Genomic DNA, 26,882 nt, shown 5'->3' with positions numbered 1-26,882 from the left:
CAAGCAATCACCCTTTTCCTCTCCTGTCTGAGCTCCCCAATGAGAGCCTGCAGGTCTTTAAAGACGGTGCCCTGCAGGTTCTCAGCCACCATCTCATGCTGGCCCGCGATGTCATGCAGCTCCTTCACCATGTCCACAAACGCCCGCGACCACGTAAACCTGAAACACAAACCCACGGATTAGTTACATCAGCCACCAGCTGTTTACTTGTGTAATGTTTGTTGTAAAGTAGGACCATTTTTGTCTTCACTGTAAAGTTTTCCCCAAAAACCAGCATCACATGGCTGCAGTATTCCTTCCATGTAAAATAAGACCTGTTTTCCCCCAAACCAGCATCAAATGGCTAAACGGATTTTCTTCAGACCCGACAAGAGCTGTTGAGATAAAAGACTACAGGATGGAAAGAGCTGGAGTCCCTACCTGACTGTCAGGTATATAAAGGGGATGTCATCCACCTGGGAGGGAGGGAGGGAGGGGGTAATACACAGCCCCACCCACACCTCCGGACAGTTGCCAGGAAACACAACTTTACACAGGTAGGTGGGTAGGATCATGCAGAGTTGCCATAGATGAAGCCAGGTAGGATGAGATAAACACACTGGGGCAGCTATAGATACTGGTTACACCCTCACAGGTGAGATGTCAGTATAGAAGGACTGTCTGTGTCATTCCTTTGGGTCAAAGCCATTCCAGGAAGAATAAAGATCCTATTGATGATTAGATGCAAGATGGAATGTTACTTAGTCACTGTCATAGCAGTGTGAGAAATTGGCCTTGACTAACTGCCCAATAGTTAAGGTATCATAAGGACTAGTACAAACTTGCCCTTTTTAAGGGTTTTGCTAGATGTAATCATTATAAGGACTAGTGGACGAAAACTGTTAGTTTCTACCGCTGCATAGGGTCAAGTCATAGGGTAATAGACAAGTGCGTGACCATGTCTGTATTATTACGAACTTTGGTATGAACAATCAGCCAGTGTTTAATTGTCCTCACATACTTAACACATTTATTGCTTAGCAGGAGCAGTGACTGAGTCAGTAAGTGAAAGTTGTTGCATGGTACAGATAGCAATACTACACCTCTACCAGTCTGTAATAAACTGAAGGTTAGACAAACCAGAGGTTGATAGCATGAGCACCAATCCATGCCACTGGGCATACTGACACTCAGCCAGGTCAGCTCTCATGACAAGGAGGGCATGGAATTAGTTCTTAAACCTGTTTCTCTGAGATCACTCACAATGTATGTTTTACTGGATTACACCTCTTCAGCCCAGTGAAGTCTCCAGCCCATATTCATATGTAGCAGCCATTGTGATCACCCAATCTCCAAAATAGTCCTTTTTGTTTGTTGTTTAACACCTCACTCAGCAATATTCCAGCTACATGACGGCGGTCTGTAAATAAGAGTCTGGACCAGACAATCCAGTGATTGACATCATCAGCATCAATCCAAGCCATTGGAATACGATGACATGCATGAACCAAGTCAGTGAGTCTGATACCGTTAGTCACCTCTTACGACAAGCATAGTCGCCTTTTATGGCAAGCATGCCAAATTAGTCAGTTCATACAACACAGGGTACTGAAGGCCAAAGCTCAAACCTCCACTGCACCACTGTTACAAAGCATTGCATGTTCCTGTTATCATGGTAATGTTCTGTCAATCATGTATTTTCTTTGTGTCGCACACACTTAGTCTGATTACACCATCACAATCTATCAAAACCAAAACCTAAAGCCCGTGTGTTTTATTTCATATGAAAACAATCAACAAAGAGGACGAAAGAAGCCAGCATTGCCTAATCACCAGCCTACTACACAAGATAAACAGGATTAAATTGCTTTTTATGATTACGCCGGTGTGGAGACTGTACTGGATGCCAGGCCAGGTTCACCAGCTGTTTCTTATCATAGCCTGGAGTTGGTAATAATGTAGAAGGCACAGAGCTTCGGGTGACTATCTGCCCTGGCAGGGAGGAGGAGGAGGTATCTTCAACACAAAAACCTGTGTCAGCAGTTTCTGGTTGACTGCAGCTAGACATGATATGGGTGTTACGTGGCTTGTCTTCCAGGTTGTTTAAGCATATCAGGCCAGTTGAAGGCTTTTCAGAGCTTCTTGGTGAGAATGAGTGAGGTGGGTTCTACACTACTTTTAGCAATATTCCAGCCATATCACAGGAGGGTACACCAGCAATAGGCTTCACATACTGTACATGCATGTGGGGAACCCAGCCTTGGCCTTTCAAGATGGACCACCTCCGAGGTCTTGTGGTAGAAACTACGCCCGGAGAGCAGAAAGTCTGGTGTTCAATCCTAGCCGCGTCATACCAAAAGAAGTTAAAATATGGTACTTGTTGTTACCCTGCCTGGTGCTTGGCATTAAGGGGCTAAAACAAGGACTAGTTGGTTTGGAGTCAGTATACTGCGTCTGGGTGTAGTATTCATGTTAAAACTACAGCATGGTATCTCAGTGGGCTAGCACTATAAAATCTGCATTAGTCCTGACTAGTACAAGTGTATGTGCACGCTCTCACACAGCGATATAAGTGCAATCATCTTGGACTCGACGTTAAACCCCATTTCACCCCACCTTTCAGGATGACAAGTGAACACTCTAACCACTAGGCTACCCCACCAGCCCTAGTATGGTAAGAGGCAGGATACAAACTGTGGGAAGGCATGTCTGTAAACAAGGAAATAAAGTGGTGTGGCCTTATGTTGACTGCATGTTGAAAGGGACCAATAGATAAGTAGGTCAACAGGGGTTAATAAGAATATTCACTAATGCAGATTTTATAGTGCTAGCCCACTGAGATACCATGCTGTAGTTTTAACATGAATACTACACCCAGACGCAGTATACTGACTCCAAACCAACTAGTCCTTGTTTTAGCCCCTTAATGCCAAGCACCAGGCAGGGTAACAACAAGTACCATATTTTAACTTCTTTTGGTATGACGCGGCTAGGATTGAACACCAGACTTTCTGCTCTCCGGGCGTAGTTTCTACCACAAGACCTCGGAGGTGGTCCATCTTGAAAGGCCAAGGCTGGGTTCCCCACATGCATGTACAGTATGTGAAGCCTATTGCTGGTGTACCCTCCTGTGATATGGCTGGAATATTGCTAAAAGTAGTGTAGAACCCACCTCACTCATTCTCACCAAGAAGCTCTGAAAAGCCTTCAACTGGCCTGATATGCTTAAACAACCTGGAAGACAAGCCACGTAACACCCATATCATGTCTAGCTGCAGTCAACCAGAAACTGCTGACACAGGTTTTTGTGTTGAAGATACCTCCTCCTCCTCCCTGCCAGGGCAGATAGTCACCCGAAGCTCTGTGCCTTCTACATTATTACCAACTCCAGGCTATGATAAGAAACAGCTGGTGAACCTGGCCTGGCATCCAGTACAGTCTCCACACCGGCGTAATCATAAAAAGCAATTTAATCCTGTTTATCTTGTGTAGTAGGCTGGTGATTAGGCAATGCTGGCTTCTTTCGTCCTCTTTGTTGATTGTTTTCATATGAAATAAAACACACGGGCTTTAGGTTTTGGTTTTGATAGATTGTGATGGTGTAATCAGACTAAGTGTGTGCGACACAAAGAAAATACATGATTGACAGAACATTACCATGATTACAGGAACATGCAATGCTTTGTAACAGTGGTGCAGTGGAGGTTTGAGCTTTGGCCTTCAGTACCCTGTGTTGTATGAACTGACTAATTTGGCATGCTTGCCATAAAAGGCGACTATGCTTGTCGTAAGAGGTGACTAACGGTATCAGACTCACTGACTTGGTTCATGCATGTCATCGTATTCCAATGGCTTGGATTGATGCTGATGATGTCAATCACTGGATTGTCTGGTCCAGACTCTTATTTACAGACCGCCGTCATGTAGCTGGAATATTGCTGAGTGAGGTGTTAAACAACAAACAAAAAGGACTATTTTGGAGATTGGGTGATCACAATGGCTGCTACATATGAATATGGGCTGGAGACTTCACTGGGCTGAAGAGGTGTAATCCAGTAAAACATACATTGTGAGTGATCTCAGAGAAACAGGTTTAAGAACTAATTCCATGCCCTCCTTGTCATGAGAGCTGACCTGGCTGAGTGTCAGTATGCCCAGTGGCATGGATTGGTGCTCATGCTATCAACCTCTGGTTTGTCTAACCTTCAGTTTATTACAGACTGGTAGAGGTGTAGTATTGCTATCTGTACCATGCAACAACTTTCACTTACTGACTCAGTCACTGCTCCTGCTAAGCAATAAATGTGTTAAGTATGTGAGGACAATTAAACACTGGCTGATTGTTCATACCAAAGTTCGTAATAATACAGACATGGTCACGCACTTGTCTATTACCCTATGACTTGACCCTATGCAGCGGTAGAAACTAACAGTTTTCGTCCACTAGTCCTTATAATGATTACATCTAGCAAAACCCTTAAAAAGGGCAAGTTTGTACTAGTCCTTATGATACCTTAACTATTGGGCAGTTAGTCAAGGCCAATTTCTCACACTGCTATGACAGTGACTAAGTAACATTCCATCTTGCATCTAATCATCAATAGGATCTTTATTCTTCCTGGAATGGCTTTGACCCAAAGGAATGACACAGACAGTCCTTCTATACTGACATCTCACCTGTGAGGGTGTAACCAGTATCTATAGCTGCCCCAGTGTGTTTATCTCATCCTACCTGGCTTCATCTATGGCAACTCTGCATGATCCTACCCACCTACCTGTGTAAAGTTGTGTTTCCTGGCAACTGTCCGGAGGTGTGGGTGGGGCTGTGTATTACCCCCTCCCTCCCTCCCTCCCAGGTGGATGACATCCCCTTTATATACCTGACAGTCAGGTAGGGACTCCAGCTCTTTCCATCCTGTAGTCTTTTATCTCAACAGCTCTTGTCGGGTCTGAAGAAAATCCGTTTAGCCATTTGATGCTGGTTTGGGGGAAAACAGGTCTTATTTTACATGGAAGGAATACTGCAGCCATGTGATGCTGGTTTTTGGGGAAAACTTTACAGTGAAGACAAAAATGGTCCTACTTTACAACAAACATTACACAAGTAAACAGCTGGTGGCTGATGTAACTAATCCGTGGGTTTGTGTTTCAGGTTTACGTGGTCGCGGGCGTTTGTGGACATGGTGAAGGAGCTGCATGACATCGCGGGCCAGCATGAGATGGTGGCTGAGAACCTGCAGGGCACCGTCTTTAAAGACCTGCAGGCTCTCATTGGGGAGCTCAGACAGGAGAGGAAAAGGGTGATTGCTTGTTTCAGACTCAGTCTTAGTAGGGGCATGGGGTAGCCAAGTGGTTAAGCATTGGCTCGTCATGTCGCAAGCACAGGTTTGATTCCCTAGATGGGTGTGATGTGGGTTTCTGGTTTCCACCACCATGATATCGCTGGAATATTGCTAAGTGTGGCGTAAAACCAGTCTTAATCATAACACAGTCTTAATCATAACACACCAAATTTTGTATTTTAAAGTGAAGCTGGATGCAATGCAAATTAAGAAGTTAGAATGTCTGGTTGATCATTGGTTAATTTACCCCCCAAATCCTTTTTAAGTTGTTTTATTGACAGATGCACACATTAAAAGATGTTTAAAAATGGACTATTGTTTTCATGCTTTTACAAAACTCATAGAAACCCTTTTGTTTATAATTGATACATATAAAGAGGTGTCATATAGACATTAGTTATAGATTTCCAAATGGTGGAGAGATCCATCCCTTACAGGCCTACTTCCCAACCTACAGGGATCAACCAAACTATAGGATATGTACACACTTAATATAGAAATGGCCACACATTTACGAACAGGAAACAATCCCCATAAAGCGTGTGTGATAATGATTAAAATCTGCCACATTTTCATGTCTTAGCTCCTGTGGGGTGTTCATGGATGTGTGTTTATCATTTCAGCATTTACATGAAGGAACAAGGATTCAAGATTCACTTAAACAGTCATACCAACAGTTAGATAAGGTGAGATGCATGGCCATGACTTCTCTGTTGGGAGTTACCAACAGGTTGGGACACCTGAGCAAGGGGAGACAATTGGGAGTACTGTTAGATACCAACTTGTAGAATAAGTACAAGGCTATGCAAGCTCTATTTTCTTAGGTGTTTGTCTCAATTACATATGCCATGTGGTTGCCTGCTTCCGTGTTCTTGAACAAAGAGAGGTAACTCTCAAAACTGTGTGTCAGCTATCACAGTTCAGCGGTAGACGCTACACTACTTGAAGTGATGTTTGTGCAGAGGAGACCCGTGAAGATCCGGGGTAGAATAGGTCTTCAGCAACCCATGCATGCCGTAAGAGGCGACTATGATTATCGGAAGGGGCGACGTAAGGGATCGGGTGGTCAAGCTTTCTGACTTGGTTGATGCATGTCATTGTATCCCAATTGCATGGATCGATATTCATGATTTCAATCACTGGATTGTCTGGTCATTTAGCTGGAATATTGCTGTGTGTGGCGTTAAACAACAAACAAACAAACAAAAATTGTGCAGAGGAATTTGTTTTAAACAACTGATCAGAGTAATTACATTGCATGCAAATATGACATCCGGCATTTCTTGAAAGTAATTAATGCTTTCAAATTGTAGTAAAAATAAATATGACATGGACATTTTTGTATTGATTGTATATTCTCAAGTGAAGAAATGTAGATTGATGCAATATCTCTGAGTTAAAGGTATGTTGTGTACTGTTTCTGAGGTATAAGAATAACTTTACATGGTGTTGACATTATTTCTACACCTTTCAGTCAAAACGACAGTACGAAAGGGCTTTCAAAGACAGTGAAAAGGCTCTAGACAATTACAGGAAGGCTGATGCAGACATCAATCTGTCCCGAGCTGAAGTGGAAAAGGTAATTATCACACTGTGTGTCAGTCTTGTGTGAGAAGAGCTGGAGCTAGTGTAGTGGGGGAACCATTTTCCTGTCACAGGGAGGCTCCAGGTTTGTTCCTCAAGTGATACAATGAGTAAAGCACTTTTAGTCCTGGAACGTAGGTAAAAGTGTTATGTTTATACTGTTATCAGCTGAAAGTTGTGAAAATTTCCCATGTTTTATTTCTTAACTTTGCAGCATCGAATTGTGATGAATACGAAGGCTTCTCAATGTGAGGATTGCAAAAACGAGTACGCTGCCCAGCTCCAGCAGACCAATGCTCATCAGAGAGAGTATTATTCCACCGGCATGCCACAAGTATTTCAGGTAGTACATCCGTCTTCATCATTCACAACATACCGTGAACTACAGTCATAACCAACTCAAAGGGATCACTTATTTGAGTTTGTTATAACCGTAGTTTGTTATAAGCATGTATGCAGCATATACAGCTTATGGACAGGACAAAAAAACTAACTGTTCGTTATATCCGTCAGTTGGTTATAAACGTCTTGGTTATAAATGTAGTTTACTGTATGCAATTTGTTTGAGCAAGGACCTTTTGTAGCTCACCTGGCAGCCTGTTCACAGTCCTGTTACTAAGATTGTCATAAATGTCTCATAGTGAAAAAGATCTTATCTAAGCCCATTCTTGAAGCTCTCTTAGTGCTACGTTTCTTGAAGCTGTCTTAGTGCTACGTTTCTTGAAGCTGTCTTAGTGCTAAGTTTCTTGAAGCTGTCTTAGTGCTAAGTTTCTTGAAGCTGTCTTAGTGCTACGTTTCTTGAATCTGTCTTAGTGCTATGTTTCTTGAAGCTGTCTTAGTGCTACGTTTCTTGAATCTGTCTTAGTGCTAAGTTATCTTAAGTTTATTACCAAAATTATAACAGTCATGCGCGATTAAGTAAACAATGACTTGCGCATGCGTGTGATGTCCCATTAATCTTTTCTCGAAACTACAACCGCTATTGTTTATGTCAACATGACCGACCAATCAGATTAACTCTTGAAAAGGTAAGAATTTATGGCCTACCCTTGCCCTAAGCAAGCTAACCCTAAGGACCGAAAAGATATGTTGGATCGTAAATATGTGTTAGTTTCCCTAAAACCGAAAAGGGGTGTTGGATCGTAAAGATGTGTAAGTTTCCCTAAGACCGAAAAGGGGTGTTGAAGGATCGTGAAGCGAGAGTCACTGGAGTAGTATTGCGAGACAGCGGTCACACTATAGCGCAGTAATTGAGCGAGATGGTAGAGATCAGCCTGCACCCGGTAAACTGCATCGTCCCTTTGACCATGAGTACAACGTATGAAATATAGTGAATTGAGTGATCTCCTTATCAACTATGTACAGCTGGATGACTCTCTGTTTGAAAAGTCTATGAAAGAATAGTCCTTTACGAATGATGTTGAAAATGTTTAAGGGCCAGCACATTTAAAAATGGTAACTCGGGTACCCGGGTCGAGGGGGTAACGAGTAGGACCCGGGTACCCACAGGACAACCCAGACTTGTGGTTAGTCACGTGATGTATTGTTTAAAGCCAAAAATTTCTAAAACTCTATGGTTACGCTACAAGTCACTAATGTTCGCATTTCTTTCTGACTATGCACCCATTCTTTCGGACTATTGTTGAATAAAGATATAACTTAAGTCAACTTTATTGTATACATGACCAGATTGTTTGATACATGTATCTTAATACGTTTTGCCAATTGGAATTTTGTACCTGTCTCTTGAGACCCACAGTGGGTACCCGGGTAGTAGAGGGGTGGGTACCCGGGTAGTAGAGGGGTGGGTACCCGGGTAGTAGAGGGGTGGGTACCCGGGTAATAGAGGGGTGGGTACCCGGGTAGTAGAGGGGTGGGTACCCGGGTAGTAGAGGGGTGGGTACCCGGGTAGTAGAGGGAGGGGTACCCGGGTAGTAGAGGGGTGGGTACCCGGGTAGTAGAGGGGTGGGTACCCGGGTAGTAGAGGGGTGGGTACCCGGGTAATAGAGGGAGGGGTACCCGGGTAGTAGAGGGGTGGGTACCCGGGTAGTAGAGGGGTGGGTACCCGGGGAGTAAATTTGGACTTGTTCCAGTCCTATTCGACCCAAACATTTTTGATGAAGCAGGGAGACATACACTTGCAATATCAATTACAAAACACAACCAGTCCAACAGAAGCTTTTACTGCTATCACACCGAGTTCCCAGAGATTAAGTAGTGATAGATGAAGCCTTCATTTATCAAGGGAGGCCACTTGTGGCCCACTCGTCTCAGGCACCACAATTCACTGTGCAGAGTTGCGTCCCTTGGACTCGCTAGAAACCTATGTTTGTGGGTTCGAATCCCGGTTTGCCCCAATTATGTTTCTAGGTTTGGCAGCACCATACCCATGCTTGTGGGTTTCACCAAAGTGGTAGACGCCTGATACCTGCATCACTTTGGGCTTTCCTCCCACATTAAGCTGACACGCCATGATATAACTGGAATACTGTTAAAAGTGGTGTTAAACCCAACTCACTCACTCACTCATTTATCAAGGAAAGTATCAGCTTGTAAAACATGTTTGCGACTATATGTCATACACCATTTGAAAGGTCTAATCCTACTGTTTATAAATATGAAAGTTATGTCATGTTTATCACATTACTTTAAAAATACTTAATTAATAATTACTTACTTATATAAACTATTAGCCCAAGAACAAATCTGTCGGACGTCAGCAACCCATGCTTGCCGTAAAAGGCGACTATGCTTGTCGTAAGAGGTCGTCAGGCTCACTGCATGTCATCATATCTCAATTGTTGGGATCGATGCTCATGATATCAATCACTGGATTGTCTGGTCCAGACTCGATTATTTACAGACCGCCGTCATATAGCTGGAATATTGCTGAGTGCGGCGTTAAACAACAAACAGATCAAATCAAAAATCTTAATCAACTTTTTATGTCATATTACCCTTTCATCTTTTTACAAGTACAAGCTTATTTGTGTGTGTTTCAGGGTTTACAAGATATGGACGAGAAGCGAATCAACCGCCTCCAGTCAGCTATAGGTCAGAGTGCAGAGGCTGACAGGAATGTCATCCCCATCATCAACACCTGCATCGACGGCATGCAGAAGGCTGCAGCAGCCATAAATGCAAAAGAAGTGAGACTTCAATACAACCATGCACAATTGTTTAATGTCTGAATGTAGTGTTGAATATTGCTAGTAGAGAAGAATATATTTATGCTTACCAGGAAGTAGATGACAGAGTTAGAGTCTTTGTTTGTTTGTTTGTTTGTTTGTTTGTTTGTTTAACCCCGCACTCAGCAATACTCCAGTGTATGGCGGCGGTCTGTAAATAATTGAGTCCAGACCACACACACACACACACACACACACACACACACACTCACACTCACACTCACACTCACACTCACACACACTTGTACGTCGCTATTTAAGTGCTATACTTTTGGTCGTGGCGTTTACTCCATTTCATCGGACCTCATCTTATGTTTTCAGGATTCAAAGATGGTTATCGAGAGGCACAAGTCAGGGTTTCAGGTCCCCAGTGACATTCCATTCGAAGATCTGAGCAACATGCAGGCCACCGAAAACTCGAACCACTCCACACCCAAATCAGCGCCTTCAGACATGAAAAATACCTATAAGACATCCACTGTTTCTGGCAAGAGTCGGAAACGAGGGGGAATATTTGGTTTATTTCAGTCATCAAAGGTAGGTCATGTTCAGATTGTTGGTCTCTCTACTAACATATTTGTCTTTATGAATTAGCATATTAACAGGAGTGTGCACTGTTCTTTTAGGAAGCACATGTACTACCAACCGAACATAAGGGAACGATGCACTTTGCTTTGTCTGTCATACAGACCTGAAAACAAATTGATCCCATACAGCCCATGCTGGTCTGTAATATTTGGCAAGTCTAGATTACTGCAGTTTCTCAAAATGAAGTCCCTGGGCTCCTTTTTGTTGTATTTTATTAAGATGATAATTTATCTGTAAAATATTTTCATTTCAGAGTCTAGATGTTAGTCCACATTTTGTTGTAATCCTTTAGGTAAACTAGACTCAGAGATTCTTTTAAATGTAATGACTGTGACATCTCATCTCACATGTCTACTGATTTTGCTGGTGTTTTCCAAGCTTTATTTCATGTTGGCTCATCTAGACTTAAAGAAACTTTTGAAGTGAATAGGGCATCCTACATATCTGTTTCAAATCCTGTGTTTGAACCTTTGACCAAAAGACCCACATAATACAATATCCTACCGTTGCCAGCCCCCTTTTATTTCACAGATGTAATTGATCAGTAAGTATTCAGTCTCAAGCTGTGTGTGTGAACTCACAAAATGTTAGCAGGTGGTACACTATTAGGAACTTTAAGAACGCCAAAATATTTCGCCCACTTTATTGTTCCCTTACTCTGTGTTGGTAGTACTGCTAGATTGTAAGATGTGTTTTTGACTATTGTAGGGCGAGGTATTATTGTCAGTAGATGTGATTTACCAGGGAGGGAATTCGTTCTGTTTACAATAATTCAACGTTTGTCTTACTTTAAAAAAAAGACAAGATGTTTATCCATACTATAGCAAATCTTCTTTATTCCTAATATTCTTAACTATGTGTAGGCAGCCATATGCCACTAACCCAAGCTAGAGTGTTTGTTGCATTGGCAGATAGGCTAGATTATAATACAGCTTTCACTGTAGAGACTGTGTGGTATGCACTCGGATGTATTTCACAACCTCTTGCATATGGTCATCTGACCTACTGTATCATGTGTAAAGTGAATATTTATCATGCACTTCATTGTACGGTCTACTCTAGGTGTTACTTTTGCAGATTCTTTTTTTAATTTTTTTAAAAGGTTTTTATTTAAACATTTGGGGCGTAATGGAGTCATTCCTACAGATATGTTGTGCTCAGTTGTTGTTACCATTATTCCCAATTTGTAATTATAAATATGTGGAATTTCCAAGTTTGTTTTCTAAAGATGATTTGTCTTCTTAAACATTGACTGAACATTTTTATTAACTGTTGCTGCAGAAATCTCAGGTCTGTTTGATGGCAGTTAGACTAGATGTTGGATGTCAGTGAAGCTCCTGTGTTAGATCAGTTGTCAGACATGTTTCATCTTGCCTCATCGTCGGCTTCATTCTTCAAGGGCACATAACGTTCATCACATCAAGTCACATGTATTCACATGTATTCTCATGTCTCACGTAGCAGACCTTTCACCGTAGTTCATTTTCATGAATTGCATACATCTTTCCTGACAACTGATTTAACTCAAGAGACGTATTAATGTTATGACGCTTCCAATTTTTCGTCAGGATATATTCTTTTCGATTTGAGTGCTTGGTGTCTGACTGTTGACTCAATTTGTTTGTAGGTTTCTCTTCAGTGTATTTGTGTGAGTGTTAACAACCAACAGAATTTCTCGGGAGAATTTTGTACCAAAGTTTTATTTTCTAGCCAGCCGTTATTATTTGTTTTTCCTCATGTTAAAGATCATTGGATTATTGGTATGTAAAGAATGCAGTCCTGTTTTCCATCCTGCATTATAGTTTCCCCTGAGTTTCCTGTCTAGTACCCAGTCCTATGTTTTCAGCATGGCATGAGTAGGTGTGTGAGTAGTTGTGCTGCAAGCAGTTTGACAGCATCGGCCAGATGGGGAGGACACCTTGTGTTCCATGTAGTTTTGTAGCATCCGAATAATGTCACATTACTTTAATTTTATGAATGCGTTTTTAAAAGCTATATGGAAAGATAGCTGAGGTAAGTGTATCTCTGTGCTGCCTTGATATTGACATGTCGCTATGCACAGCTACGGGCTGTCCCATCATGTTTACCTAATAGACTCCCGATTTGGAACATCGGCACTAACAACCCTGCCGTATGTACATGAATCATAACCCCATGAAGACCACAAGACAATTTGCTTCCTAATAGATTTGCCTTCAAATATGTGTACATCTATTTTCCATCATGCAGCTTTCTATGTACTTACCGGGTATGGATCCTCGAGAAGGTACAGATTTATGGCTGTCATCGTTGAGAGCTATTGCAGATAAAAAATCTTTACCAGTCCGATTTCCAACTCCATAAGTAAATATATTGTTGCTCCATCTACAATATAAGTACTTGTATGTGAAGACGAGTGTCTCATGAAGTAAATCATGTTGCCTTTGTCGTTAGATCATGACGCTGGCACTTTGCTGAAGCCTATAAAGTACGATGCACATTTGGATCGGGAATCTATTAGGAAAACACTGGCACAGTCAGCAGCTCCGTGTAGCAACAAGTCCAAATCTAAATTGTTTTAAGGGGGCAGCACTGAGATAGGATTACTACAGCGATATGGTAAACCACAATAATAAGTCAACAATTAAAGTTCTGAAATGGAGCCCTTTTATGAAGTCAATAAGTCCATGGAACACTAGAGGTAGCTGCTGATCATGGCATAATGCTGGGTATCTTTGTCAAGGTGCATGGTCAGATTGCTTCCAGGTATTGTTTTGTTAATTTTGTTCTTTTGTGCGTCACTGTTTACATTGCTTTTTTCCAGGACAAAGATTTATTACAATAGAATTTTACATTTCTCATTTGTTTGGAACTATGACGAACTGAGGTGATGGTTGGCACAGTTTTATTAGAAACCTCACCTTCTTCAGCACGTTTTCCAGGCCTACTTGGAATCAAGTTGGATGATTTCATCAACACCCAGAAAGTATCTCGATGCGTTAATTATTATTTGACTTGGTGAAAAAATTCAAAATTAATCCATCTTCTTTAACGATAATGTATCCCAACTTGGTACAATGTGCGTACATGTTTCTATGAATTGCAACTTCGGTCTGATATGAAGAGTGGTTGGTTTTAGTTTGGGTAGCTTCATACAGAGAGAGTTGAATCCATATAAGCATAGAGCGCTAGAGATGCTCATCCAGGTAGATACTTTGGAACTGAAGGCTATGTGTGTATTTATTTTGTTTCTAGCTGTTATCGCAGTTACCCACAATCTCTACCACGGTAAATATGTCGCCCACCTCGTATGTCTGTGTCACTGTCCGTCGTCCGTCAGTCTCTCTCACTGGATCTACTGCACTATGTCATAGACAGACCATGCATTACAGCCACAGACAATCACTCTACACAGTACTCCTATGTTTGCTCTCAGAAACTAGGTGTTCCTATGTTGGAATGCAGGAAATATGTTCCCTTTAAATTCTGAATTTCTTGTCTTTAAAAAGTTATAATTTAGATTTCAAGTTGAAAAATAGCTATCCAAAGTTTCATAAGTATCATCCAAATTCACAAAAACATCACTTCTGATAAAGTTAAGTTGTCACCATGACAACCTGTCATGTTTAAGTGTGATAACTGTTCGTTCTGATAGGACAGTGTCCACTTTCTTAGCAACCCACATCTTTTTTTAAACCAATTTCTAAAACGTAATCCCTGTGCCCTGTAACAAACAACTTTTACACCATTTCGAAATTATCATTTTTTATATCCCAGTAACATTTTGCATATATTTAATACTAACATAGCTTAAAGTATGGAATATATTGCAATCACATCACAGATGTATGCAACTTGTCACAGATGTATGCAATGTGTCACATATGTATGCTATGTGTCACACATGTACCCAGTGTATATCAAGGTTAGATCCAGGTATGCCGTGTCTATGATATCTTGTAGCATCCAGACCCAGGTGTCAGAACAGGCTGAGTAGATGATCATATCAGAACATGGCATTTCAGAAAACATGCCCTGCTCCCCTGAATCCCAAATCCCCTCTAATTTTTTTCACTCGGTCTCATTTGTTCACCCCTGAATCCCAAAGACTACTTAACACAATTCTTAAAATTCACTCTACGAAGGCAGAATCCAGATCGCAGACGAAAAACTTTCAAACTCATTCCTAGCTCATGAAAGGGTATGATTTGAAATTGAATGACTGAGAAAAATATTTTAAAAATAGAATACATACCGGTAAAGGGAATTATTATGTATATATTTTGGTAAATGTTGAATATACGTACCAAATAGATTTTATTTGCGTCCCAAATTCCCTTTAAATAGACCCTTGAATCCCATGTACAAAAGGACGTCTCTTTCTTGACCCGATTATATTGATACCATTATTGGTATTCATTATGGAGCTGTCAATCCTGGCCTGGGCAGATATGGTTTGATATGATGATCTACTGAGCCTGCATCTTACTCAGTTCCTAGAGTTAGCAGATGCAACACACTGTGACAGTTGATTTGGTCATGTCTAGGATTAGTGTAGTCAGTTGTATACACAGTGTTAAACTAGTTAATGAAATGTCATAACTACAGCCTGTTAGTTGTCACTGTGTGGCAAATCTGCTCCACAATGTTTTCTGTTGCCTGTTTTACAAAGCAAATGTCGGAAATTGCACAATGGGCTTTTTCCTGTTTAACGAATACAAGAATTCATTTTTTTGAGAGCTCTGTGAAGTAAGAATTGTGTTTGCATCCTTTTACTCAGGAAGGAACAAATTGTATTTCCTCTGAATGTGTATAGCATGATGACATTTGCTTTGAAAAATGGCAGCAGAATGACAAGTAATATGATTCCAACTGGGTTAGCCATAGACTTCTGGATCTGTGGTATATACTGTGAATCTACCACCCTGTCTGGTGTATATATACAAGGGGAAATAATTCATCACACTCTGGCTTCTGAGCAAACAGTCAAGACTGTTGAATCTGTCATCCAGAAATATTTGAAACATGTTCTCAAACAGAAGATTGCACCTCCAACAAATTTCTTTTATGAGTGAAGATAGATGCCAGTTTCTTTTCACATAGTTGTCAAGATCCGATGTTTATCAAACATGTAGTGCTATCAAATACGCAAACAACAATGTTTGGCATGGGGCATCTTTGCAGAAGAGTCCCAAGGAAATACATTTATGTTGCAACTGTTTAAAGTGCATGGAATACAATCAAAATTAATCCGGACAGGTGAGTTATGTAGACTTGTGATGCTGTATCTTGTTTGAAAACAGGATTTTCAGAGAGGAACAAATCTTATATAGGTTGAAAAAACAGCTTCAGCATCTGATTTTCACTTGTGGGCTATTGTTTAAGAACATATTTCTCCCTTGTACAACACCAGATGGGGATATAAAACGTGGGATGGTCTGGGAAATTTTCTTAATCATTGTCAAAGAGCACTTTAACAAACAGCACAGCATAATGATTGGGAAAGTTTCACAGAGGGCATGCCCAGGTTACAAGTTTACAACTTGTAGTCCTAGATGTACTTCCTTCAGTATGTAACCATGGTAACTGTCTTAGAGAACATGTAGCGACTCTGTGATGTCATCAAGAAAGATGCATGTCTATCTATTGTATATAACAGGAAATTGTTCCATCAAAGCAGTGTTGGTACAGAAATATGGATATCTATCTATGGAGAGAAATATTCGAGAAAGTTAACTCAAATTTGCTACGTAGTGTGACCGTGTGTAAATCTTCATCTCTTTAGATGATACGTCCATTGTCACAAGCAACCAGCCTGAGCACCATGTTTTATATAATTATCTCCCCTAACTTTTGAAAAAGATAGATGCAACTATACTTTTTTTAGAAACAAGGAAGAAAAGCAAACAAACCGTCCCATTTAGTTCCATCTCCAGCACTGTTTTGTGAGTTATTAACCAAATGATTTCTGTTGTACTTAACTACCATGATGACCTTGACCTTTGGATGTTGGTGGCCGGGAACTCTAATTACCATCAGTGTTGTTCTAACATGACACTGTTACTAATACAACATGGCTGTGCCCTGGAGGTGCCCAAATGTACGACAACATGTAAAGTTATTTCTTGTGGCTGCGATTTGATTCAGAATTCAACCCTGTCAAGATCCGGGTTAAAATTGGTCTTCAGCAACCCATGCTCGCCGCAAGAGGCCACTATCAGGTTCAGATGGTCAGGCTTGTTGACTTGGTTGATGTATCCCATTTGTGTAGATGGATGCTCATGATGTCATGACTGGATTTTCTGGTCCAGACTCTATGAGGTGGAATATTGCTGAGTGTGGGGTTTGACAGCAAGCAAACAAATGACATGTCCACGGAGTGATGTTGAAGTGGATCTCCATTGATACCCATTGATACCCAATGATACCCTCTGACATGTCGGTGGGGATTCCAAGTATCTGATGTTTGTCTTAAGCACTTCTAAACCTGGGATCTTTCTGATACTATGGCTCTAGCTGGCGTGGATAGTTGCTCATACTGTCAACCACTGGTTTTCCTGTGTGAAATTCAGTTACTGGATGTTGCCATATAGCTGAAATATTTCAGCGAAAAACAACATTCACTCTCTCACTCACTCTGAAATGTGCAAATGCTTCATTTAACTCTAAAGTTTGATGTGAGGTGAAATGGGGTCTAGCTTCGTGTTCAAGATTGTTTTACTTATATAAACGTACATGCATGAGTGTGTATGGCTGCTTGTACTACTAGTCCAGATTAAAACTGGTTTTATAGTGCCCGCCCACTGAGATACCATGCCGCAGTATAACATGGATACTCCACTCAGACACAGTGTACAGACTGAGCTGACTAGTCCTTGTTTTATCCCCTTGATGCAGAGAACCAGGCAAGGCAACAACAAGTACCATTTTTGGTATGACATGGCCAAGGACGCAACCATTGACTTTCCATTCTCCAGGCGGACGCTCTGTCCACTAGGCCACGGGGCAGTCATAAAGTCAGAATACAAACCACAGTTGACAAATATTCTTGTGTAAATGTTAATTTGACTTAACATGCAACTATACATTAATGTCAACTGTCCACGAGGATGGATTAATGTCTTGATAACATGGTGCTCTGTAATATGGAAGACTACAGTTTACTTGACAAATAACGAAATCAATTTGTATTACATGAAGTTCAGGCTATGAATTCTAAGCGAGAACAGTATGTGACAACTATTTGGTACGACTTTGTTTACAAGGTGCAATTAGAGTTAGTGAGTATTGTTATTGTGCCAGAAGCTGTAAATCAAGCCATGTGGTCATCGGAGTGTTGCTGCACAATATCAACACTTGACTTCACAAGTAGGCGGGTCAGGTTGACTTCCTCAACCCCGTCCTCACACTGGTGTAAGAGGCTACTTAACATTCCCTGCGTTCTCACCAGTGTTTTCTGCATGTTGTCCATAACAGAACATTACATTGTCCTTAGGCTCGCAGTGGGTTTTTTTTGCCTGGAATTATTTTTTGTTGATTTAATGTGTTACATTTGCAGGATATGCTTTACTTTTCCTAAGCAAGTGTCCAGGTTTGATATTTGATGGACTGAGGCACCATTCAATCAATGCCTGGGATATTTATTTACATTTTTGCTGTGCTCAGTAAATGCTCTTTACGATCTACTGATTAATTTAACTGACCGGTGGAGATCCGGGGTAGAATAGGTCTTCAGCAACCCATTCTTGCCCTAAACGGCAACTATGCTTGTCATAAGAGGTGACTAACGAGATCGGGTGGTCAGGCTCGCTGACTCGGTTGATTGATGTCATCGTATCCAAATTGCATGGATTGATGCTTGTGATATCAATCACTGGATTGTCTGGTCCAGACTTGATTATTTACAGATCGCCGTCATATAGCTGGAATATTGCTGAGTGCGGTCTTAAACAACAAACAGAACAAAAAGATTAATTTAAGTATTTCATCTGATAACATTTTGTAATGAAACAGTATAGACAGCTTAATCGCTGTCTCGTGCTTACAAATGAGTAAGTGGAATACCAAAACGGTTTTAGGTGGTTATAAACAGCAGTGGTAGAAATTGCATGCTGTGGTATGCTTTGGTATTGCATGCGTGCATGTTGAGGGTTATCAGTGGTAGATGCTAGTATGAGGTCCCTTGACCTCGTTGTGGCATTGTCATTAATACAGTCGTCCTTTAGGAATGATGATGGTGATGATGATGTGCGGTCATTTCAGTGACATACAGCCATATCATTGTATATGAATTGTGACCTGCCATGAAATTAACATTGAGTAATTTTGTGTAACATGGCATGATCCCACAGATAAAGAACGCAAATTTAGCAGCTTATTTCGCTTTGCTTAATGATCATGTAGAGTATTGTTATGTGAATGACATGCTTTGTGGTAAATACGAAATGTTTTGTTAGAAACAATTTGTTAAAGATACTTGTGACATATCTGCTTGATGGTGGGCGTTTACATGGATATTGACCAGTTTAGAGTGAGATATGACTGGTTTGATTGTCTTCAGGTGGATGACCCAAAGGAAGACTTCAGTGACCTGCCTCCCAATCAGCGTCGGAAGAAGCTGCAGCAGAAGATTGATGCAATCAAGAAGGAAATGGCCAAAGAACAGGCAGAAAGGTACTCTAGGGTTGTGGGCGGGTGGTATTCCTTGGGGGTAGCACAGACAGAGAGGTACTGTAGGTTTGTGGGAGGGTGGTAGTCCTTGGGGGTAAGACAGGCAGAGAGGAACTGTAGGGTTGTGGTAGTCCTTGGGGGTAAGACAGGCAGAGAGGAACTGTAGGGTTGTGGGAGGGTGGTAGTCCTTGGGGGTAGGACAGGCAGAGAGGAACTGTAGGGTTGTGGGAGGGTGGTAGTCCTTGGAGGTAAGACAGGCAGAGAGGTAATGTAGGGTTGTGGGAGGGTGGTAGTCTATTCCTTGGGGGTAGGACAGACAGAGGTAATGTAGGGTTGTGGGAGGGTGGTAGTCTAGTCCTTGGGGGTAGGACAGACAGAGGTAATGTAGAGTTGTGGGAGGGTTGTAGTCCTTGGGGGTAAGACAGGCAGAGAGGAACTGTAGGGTTGTGGGAGGGTGGTAGTCCTTGGGGGTAGGACAGGCAGAGAGGTAATGTAGGGTTGTGGGAGGGTGGTAGTCTATTCCTTGGGGGTAGGACAGGCAGAGAGGAACTGTAGGGCTGTGGGAGGGTGGTAGTCCTTGGGGGTAGGACAGGCAGAGAGGAACTGTAGGGCTGTGGGAGGGTGGTAGTCCTTGGGGGTAGGACAGACGGAGGTAATGTAGAGTTAAACTGTTACAGGGATAGCTTTGTTTCAACTTGAGATTATATAGGACTTGCTGTTACAGGGATAGCTTTGTTTCAACTTGAGATTATATAGGACTTGCTGTTACAGTGATAGCTCTAATTCAGCTTGAGATTATGTGGGACTTACTGTTGTCTCGAAGTAAAAGCATTGCCCCTGCATGTTCCTTCTTTATTTATCATTTTCGGTTGTGTGGAACCTCAGTAATGACATAGGTCTATCAACTCCAACACAACGGTGTTTGACTGTATACATGGCTTGCTGTTACAGGGAAGGCATGTTGAAGATGAAAGATGTTTATGCAAACAACCCGGCTCTAGGAGATCCAAGTACCTTAGATAAGAAAATAGAAGAAAATGCTCAAAAGATAGATGATCTACGGCAAGATCTGCAAAAGTTTGAGGTGAGTGAAAACACGTTGATGCCATTTAAACAATATGATTCCAAGTACAGACACAGGGGGCAGGTGGACACACAGACACGTCAGTTAGATCACTCTCGTCAATCAGTAGGTCCTGAAACATATAACATTATACTGGAGAGTTCTTAAGGATTGTCCCAACACCTTACTTGCTGTGTCTGACTGCTATAGGTGTTGCCAGTATACCATGATTTGAATTACGTATTTATACTTCCGACAATATGTTTGGAAAATACTGGTGTATATTGGGTTTTCAAAATCATGCATATTTTCATCTTGTTGGCAAAATGTACATCAGTGACAACTCCAGTTGAAATTATGAAATTAGCATCTGATTCCTGTGATCGAAGAAGCAAAATTATTCACCACCAGCCTCCTGTATAGGATCTGTCTATTACGTTTGTGTTGTGGTCAGAGTAACATCCAACAAAATGGTGGACTACTACAAAGTTGTCAAAAAACTGCAGGGGAAGTGTGATGTATGTGACCTTTTTTAGTATTTTGTTACAAATTACAAGTGAAAGAAGGCATGCAATATATTGTGGTATGTATCGCAATACATGAATCATTACTGCAATTTATGGCTATAGAAAAGGCCAATACCCATCACTACTGACTACGTAAATCTACCTACTGTGTTCGTAGAGATGAATTGCTTGCTGAAATTAGTTGTTTGGATAAACAAGTGTCCGTCAATAATGAGTTTCATGTTCAACATTGTCCCTGAATTATTTTCAGGCTATCGAGGTTCCACGAAAGTCAGCATTCAACTTACTAGGTAGTGTGGACATATTGAGTGATGAAATGAGTGTTTGTGTTATGTGTTCCAGAATTATCTAGGTGAGGCTGATGGTAAACATCGGCGCCACAGTACGTCTAACGAGTCGCTGTCCCCAAGTGTGTCAGATGGCAGTACCCCAGCCAGTCAACAGCAGGTCTCCGAGCCAGGAACACCAAACCTGCAGCATAATGTGTATGCGTAAGTATATGCTGTCAGTGTCTGTCACATCATGGTTGTTGTGGGGGCACGGGGTGCCCAGTCGTCTAAGGTGCCGCAGTTTGCCGTGGGTTTGAATCCTGGTTCGCCCTGGTAATGTTTCTAGATTTGTGAGCAGCACACCCGAGCTTGTGGGTTTCACCAAAGTGGTAACTTCTGAGACCTGAATCACTTCGGGCTTTCCTCCTGACTTGAAGTGACATCACAAGTGGAATAAGTGACGTCACGACCGGAACCAATACCGGAAGTGACGTCATAGATGACACCTTTATGACCTTTGAGAGACCGGAAATGACATCTAGAAAGGAAATGAAGTCATTTAGACCCGAAATGACCTGCCTCTGCACATGGAAGAGGTCGTCCAGAGTGCTATTAGGGATACGACTAATGATGTATAGTTGACATTGAGGAGGACTTCTGATGAAAATCTGATTGTTTAGTTTTAGTGTGGTCGCAGCCTGAATACAATATTATGGCAGTGATGTAATAGAGGTAGTATTCCAAGAATTATCAACAATAACAATTGTTTTGATGTTGATGCAAATGTTACTCTGAATATTTGCAATGTTCATTTCACATCCATAGAAAACAAACATCTAGCTGAACCTTACATATGATATGTACCTCTGATATTTATGTTTCTGTGTGGAAACTTCACTGTATCGTAATATGAAACTGCCTCCCTCTCACTGCTAACGTCTCATACTGACCTTCTGTTTCAGGCCTATTGATGGAGATGAGGAGGGGGAGCATGAGTTTGAAACGTTTCCTATCATCGGAACCTGTCGGGCATTATATCCTTTTGATGGTGAGTTCTACAACTGTAGCAAAGCCCATGCCAACTTTCATCACAACATCCGTTCCAAAGTAGCTTGATGCTGATTTATCTTTATGTACACGTGTTGACCATGTGTCATTAGACAGCAGAAAACACAGTCCTCCTAAATAAGACCGCCTCCATGGTCTTGTTGAAACAGCATCTGCCTGGAGACGTCATGCCAATAGACGTTAAAAGAAGGTAGTTGTTTTTATCCTGCCTGACACTCAGTAGTTTGGGGACAAGACAAGGACTGGTTGGCTCGGAGTCAGTATACTGTGTCTGAGTGGAGTGTCCATGTTGAACTGCAGCATGGTTTCTCAGTGGGCTAGCACTATAAGACCGGCAATAGTTCGGACTAATACAGGAAGACACGCACACGCATGCACGTCGCTATATAAGTGCAATAGTCTTTAACATGACATTACCCCCATTTCACTTTACATTACCTCTCCCAAATAAACTCACCCTGTTGCTGTGGTTTTCAGGAAGCAGCGAAGGGTCGATCTCCATGCTGGAGAATGAAGAGTTCAACATCATAGAGGCTGACCAGGGCGACGGGTGGACGCGGGTCAAGCGGGACGATACCTCCGAGGGCTTCGTGCCAACATCCTACATAGAGGTCCACCTGTACGATCAGGATCAAGTCTAGCACACCATATAGCATTACTCTAGTTCACAGACCTGAAAGATGTCACTGTCGGTTGTTAAAACGAGATCTCCAGGATGCAAGCTGCTGATTGAGTGTCGTGTTTCATAACCAGGAGAACATTGAGGTGTCTGCAGCGGGCAAATCCCACTAGTGTTTGGAACAGACCGTCTCCATAGTTCCTTCATCAAGCCATGCTAGAAAATGCACCGTCCTGTTTTAACAGACTGAGAGCCGACTTGGAATGTGTGAAAGTACTATCATCAGGTGACAAGGTAACCTAGGTCATCTTTCAGGTGGTCAGTCCACAGCTCCATGCTTGCAATCAGTCAGATGCCTGCGCAGGCCCATCAGGTGATGGAGAAGCCCTAGCTTGCGTTGTCATCGGTTACACAGCTACGTAACATTCACCTTGTGATTGCATCAATTATCAAGCTACATAGATGCATCTTATGACCTTGTACGGGACAGGGTTGCATCAGTTCGTAAGCTAGTAGGATTCACCTTGTGACCTTGTGGGTACCGGAGATGACTGATGATACCTTCCACTGGGCAGTATCTGCCTGAAGCAGCTTCAGCCTCTCCCACTACAGTCCACGGTCCATGATGCTGTGTCACGCCATTGCTGTCCAGTGTCCATCTGCTTCATCTAGTAACTAGGTCAGTCAGATCTATGTAGGGTAGGGTTGATGGTGTCATTACTTCACGCGGTGAGATTACCCATCGGAGTCCAACACTGCATTGAGTTAACCCTGCAACACATCACCCACCCAGCTTCATCAACATCATGTATAACACCTGCTTCAAATGCTGACCGCAACATCATGGACCCTGAGCAAGACCGAAGAAGGATGCGATTTGATATAAATGTGTTCTGTAGTTTTCTAGAAAGAATGTACGTATACAAGAGTCACACAGTTGTCGAGGAAACGTATTGATAATGGACAAAAGAGGATTGAATGAAGACAGTTGCCTCTTGATGTAGATTTGAATGATGGAGTAAGGTTTAATCTTGCTGATGTTTGAAAGGCAGCTCTTTGGTAACAGATATTAGAAGACTGCTGACAATGCATTTACATTGTGTGCTGTTTACCATGTGTTGGTGGTCAGATTGGATATTAATGCTGCAACATCAAAGGGCTGTCTTTCGGCTTCATCTCCGACTGTAGTTTGGGGAGAGGTTCATGTTACGCTGATGATTAAATCGTGCAATCAAATTCTCTGGCTGGAGATAAACAGATCAACTTTTTTAAACGATCAAGGTACACTTTATACCTTTTTAATCTGTTTGATATATGTAGTCATTCATGTTGTATATATTTGATACTAATGTACTTATGCTGGCTTGCTGTACGCTGTTGTTGTTGCTGCCGCTGCCTGCACAGATCATCAGCATTCAGTCGGGATACAGCAAAGGGCACCTGTTGACTGCTGGAGAAGCCTGTGAAAGTAGGGGAAGTAACTCTATAGTAGTGATGCTCTTCCAATGAAGGCCGAGAAATTTGATAGAATTATGCACTCGAATTTGAAAAAAGGAAAGCACCTCTGTAACGATGAATTGAATTGAGCACGTGCTTTTATGTAGCTGGATGATTAATATGTTGAATTCTTGTCATGTTGTGAAATTCTTCAAAACATCATTTTCATAACATCATATTGTTTTAGTATCTACACAACTTGATTAAGAAAAAAGGCCTTTATTGTGTTGACTGAAGTCAACAGTCTTGATAGACATTTGTCTAATGTAGGAATATATATGGACAGCATACACACTACAGGAATATCCCCTACTGAGGAATGTCCACGTTGGTATCCCGACAACATAGACTTGCTTTTAGCCCTTTGTCCTTCCCTTGTGATCTTGTTTTAGCTCTGTGTCATGTACAGCATGCACATAACTTCTTAGTTGACGAGGATGCAGTTGTGTATAATATCATGCTGTAATTTGTGATGCTATATTATTTAAATCATTACTGTTTGTGCTTGTTAATGATTCCTCCCCGGCAGTGCAGGCATCTGGTAACATACAGCTTTTGTGGTTAGCCCAGTAGCAACAATGTCTTGTGTTGGTGACATTGGGTGGTTTGGTAGGGTAGCCTCATGGTTCATGCACTTGCTCCTTCACCTAGACGGTCCAGGTTTGACTCCCTGCTGGATTCAGCCTTGGCCTGTCCTGGTGTACTGGTAAGGTAGCCTAATGGTTCATGCACTTGCTCCTTCACCTAGAAAGTACAGGTTTGACTCCCTGTTGGATTGCCTTTGGTGTTTCTTCGGACATCCATCTGACACTTTGGACCCACTTTTAAGTGTAGTCTAAGTCAGAGTTTCAGTGTGGGTTGGAATAGCAGATCCACTAACATCATGATCCTTGGTTTGTCCAGCAAGTACTGAATGTATGCAACTTGACCATAACCAAACCAAACTCCTTTCTTTCATCACTATGTTGGTGCACCTTATTGACACTTGCTCCTGTCATACTTTCATTGTTTGCTTGAGGGCTTGTTCTGAACGACAACAGACAGTGTCTGGGCTTTGTTTTTATGTGTTTGTAAACTTATCAGAACCTGAAAGGATTTTGGAATTAGATTTCGAGAAAGTGAATTCATTTTGTACATGAAAATCATAATCACTCTCACTGTCAATAAAATTGACTTGACAGCCATCTGTGACATATCATCATTTAAAACATCAGCATGTTTTTAGCTGCTGTGACAGAGCAGATGTGTTCAATAGTGTGTGTTGCGATGACAAGCCCAGGACATTATCTCCCATGTGGCTGGAATGTTGAAGTAAAATACGCTAGCATCCAAACACCCACCTACTCCTACTCCCAAACCCCCATCAATCTCTCCCTCTCATCCACACCCTACCACCGACGCACCCACACATATTCCACCCATCCACCGAGTACCACCCTCCCACCAAGTTGGATGTAACTCAGTGTCAGTCTCACAATATTGCCACCCACCCATTAACTCAATCTTCCAGACATCCACACACCCTCACTCACTAGACAAGTTTTGTTTCTGTTTAATGCCTCACTCAACAGTATTCCAGCTATATGACGACGGTCCGTAAATAATGGAGACTGGACCAGAAAATCCAGTGATTGATGTCATGAGCATCGATCTACGCAACTGGTATACGATAACATGCATCAACCAGGTCAGCGAGCCAGACCACCCGATCCCGTTTGTCGGCTCTTACGACAAGCAGCAAGCATGGGTTGCTGAAGACCTATTCTAACCCGGATCTTCATGGGCATCCATGCTGAAGACCCTGTTCAATTGCCCGTATGGGTAAAATGTGTGAAGCCCATTTTGGTGCCCCCTACTGTCATGTGGCTAGAATAATAAGTTAAACCCTTCTCACTCACTCACTCACTACCTATCTTACCCACTCACAGATACACATAAACCCACCCACCCACCAACTGACACTCTAACACTCACCCACATGGAGTAGTTGGGCCACTGCTTGACTGACTGATAATATATCACAAAGCGTATTGTAAAGTTGCCTGCACTAGAGTTGCGGACTGAAGACTCCCTGCCTGTTACTCTCTGCAGAAGCTGTTATCACTGTATATTATTTGTTTATACGGGGAGAAAGATTCCTACATTGTTACGTCGATATAACCTAGATCAATATCGTCCTTCCTGATTGTATACAAAGCATGAGGTCAGTGACCTCACTCTGACATTTCCCTTTCCTTCCTGCAAATACTTGCTTGTCCATCAGTGTGGCTTTTACCTGTGCTATGCAACAATATGGGTTCGCAAAATGCATGATTTCTGTGAATGAGGCATCGTAATTAAGCCTTACCCTTAATTAGCTAATGAGGAAGAAGAAACGAGTTGTTTTTTATTCTTGGGTACTTATCATGTACAAAACACTCCTGCTTTTCGTCAAAGATGAAAATTGTGGTCTAAGTTTACTCACTGCAACAATATCTAGGTCAGCTGCACTAAATTGTAAGTTATCTAC

General features: G+C 41.9%; 1 pseudogene; it reads left to right on the top strand.

The window, feature by feature from the left end:
* Nucleotides 1-728: 728 nt before the first annotated feature.
* Nucleotides 729-22,898, top strand: LOC139458557 (cdc42-interacting protein 4 homolog; annotated as a pseudogene).
* The last annotated feature ends 3,984 nt before the right edge of the window (nucleotides 22,899-26,882 follow it).

This window comes from Haliotis cracherodii, unplaced genomic scaffold, assembly GCF_022045235.1.
Source record: "Haliotis cracherodii isolate W230 unplaced genomic scaffold, xgHalCrac1.p SCAF_13, whole genome shotgun sequence".
Taxonomy (NCBI): Eukaryota; Metazoa; Mollusca; class Gastropoda; order Lepetellida; family Haliotidae; genus Haliotis; species Haliotis cracherodii.
Note: the sequence above shows the minus strand (reverse complement) of the source record. Positions and strands in the feature narration are given on the sequence as shown.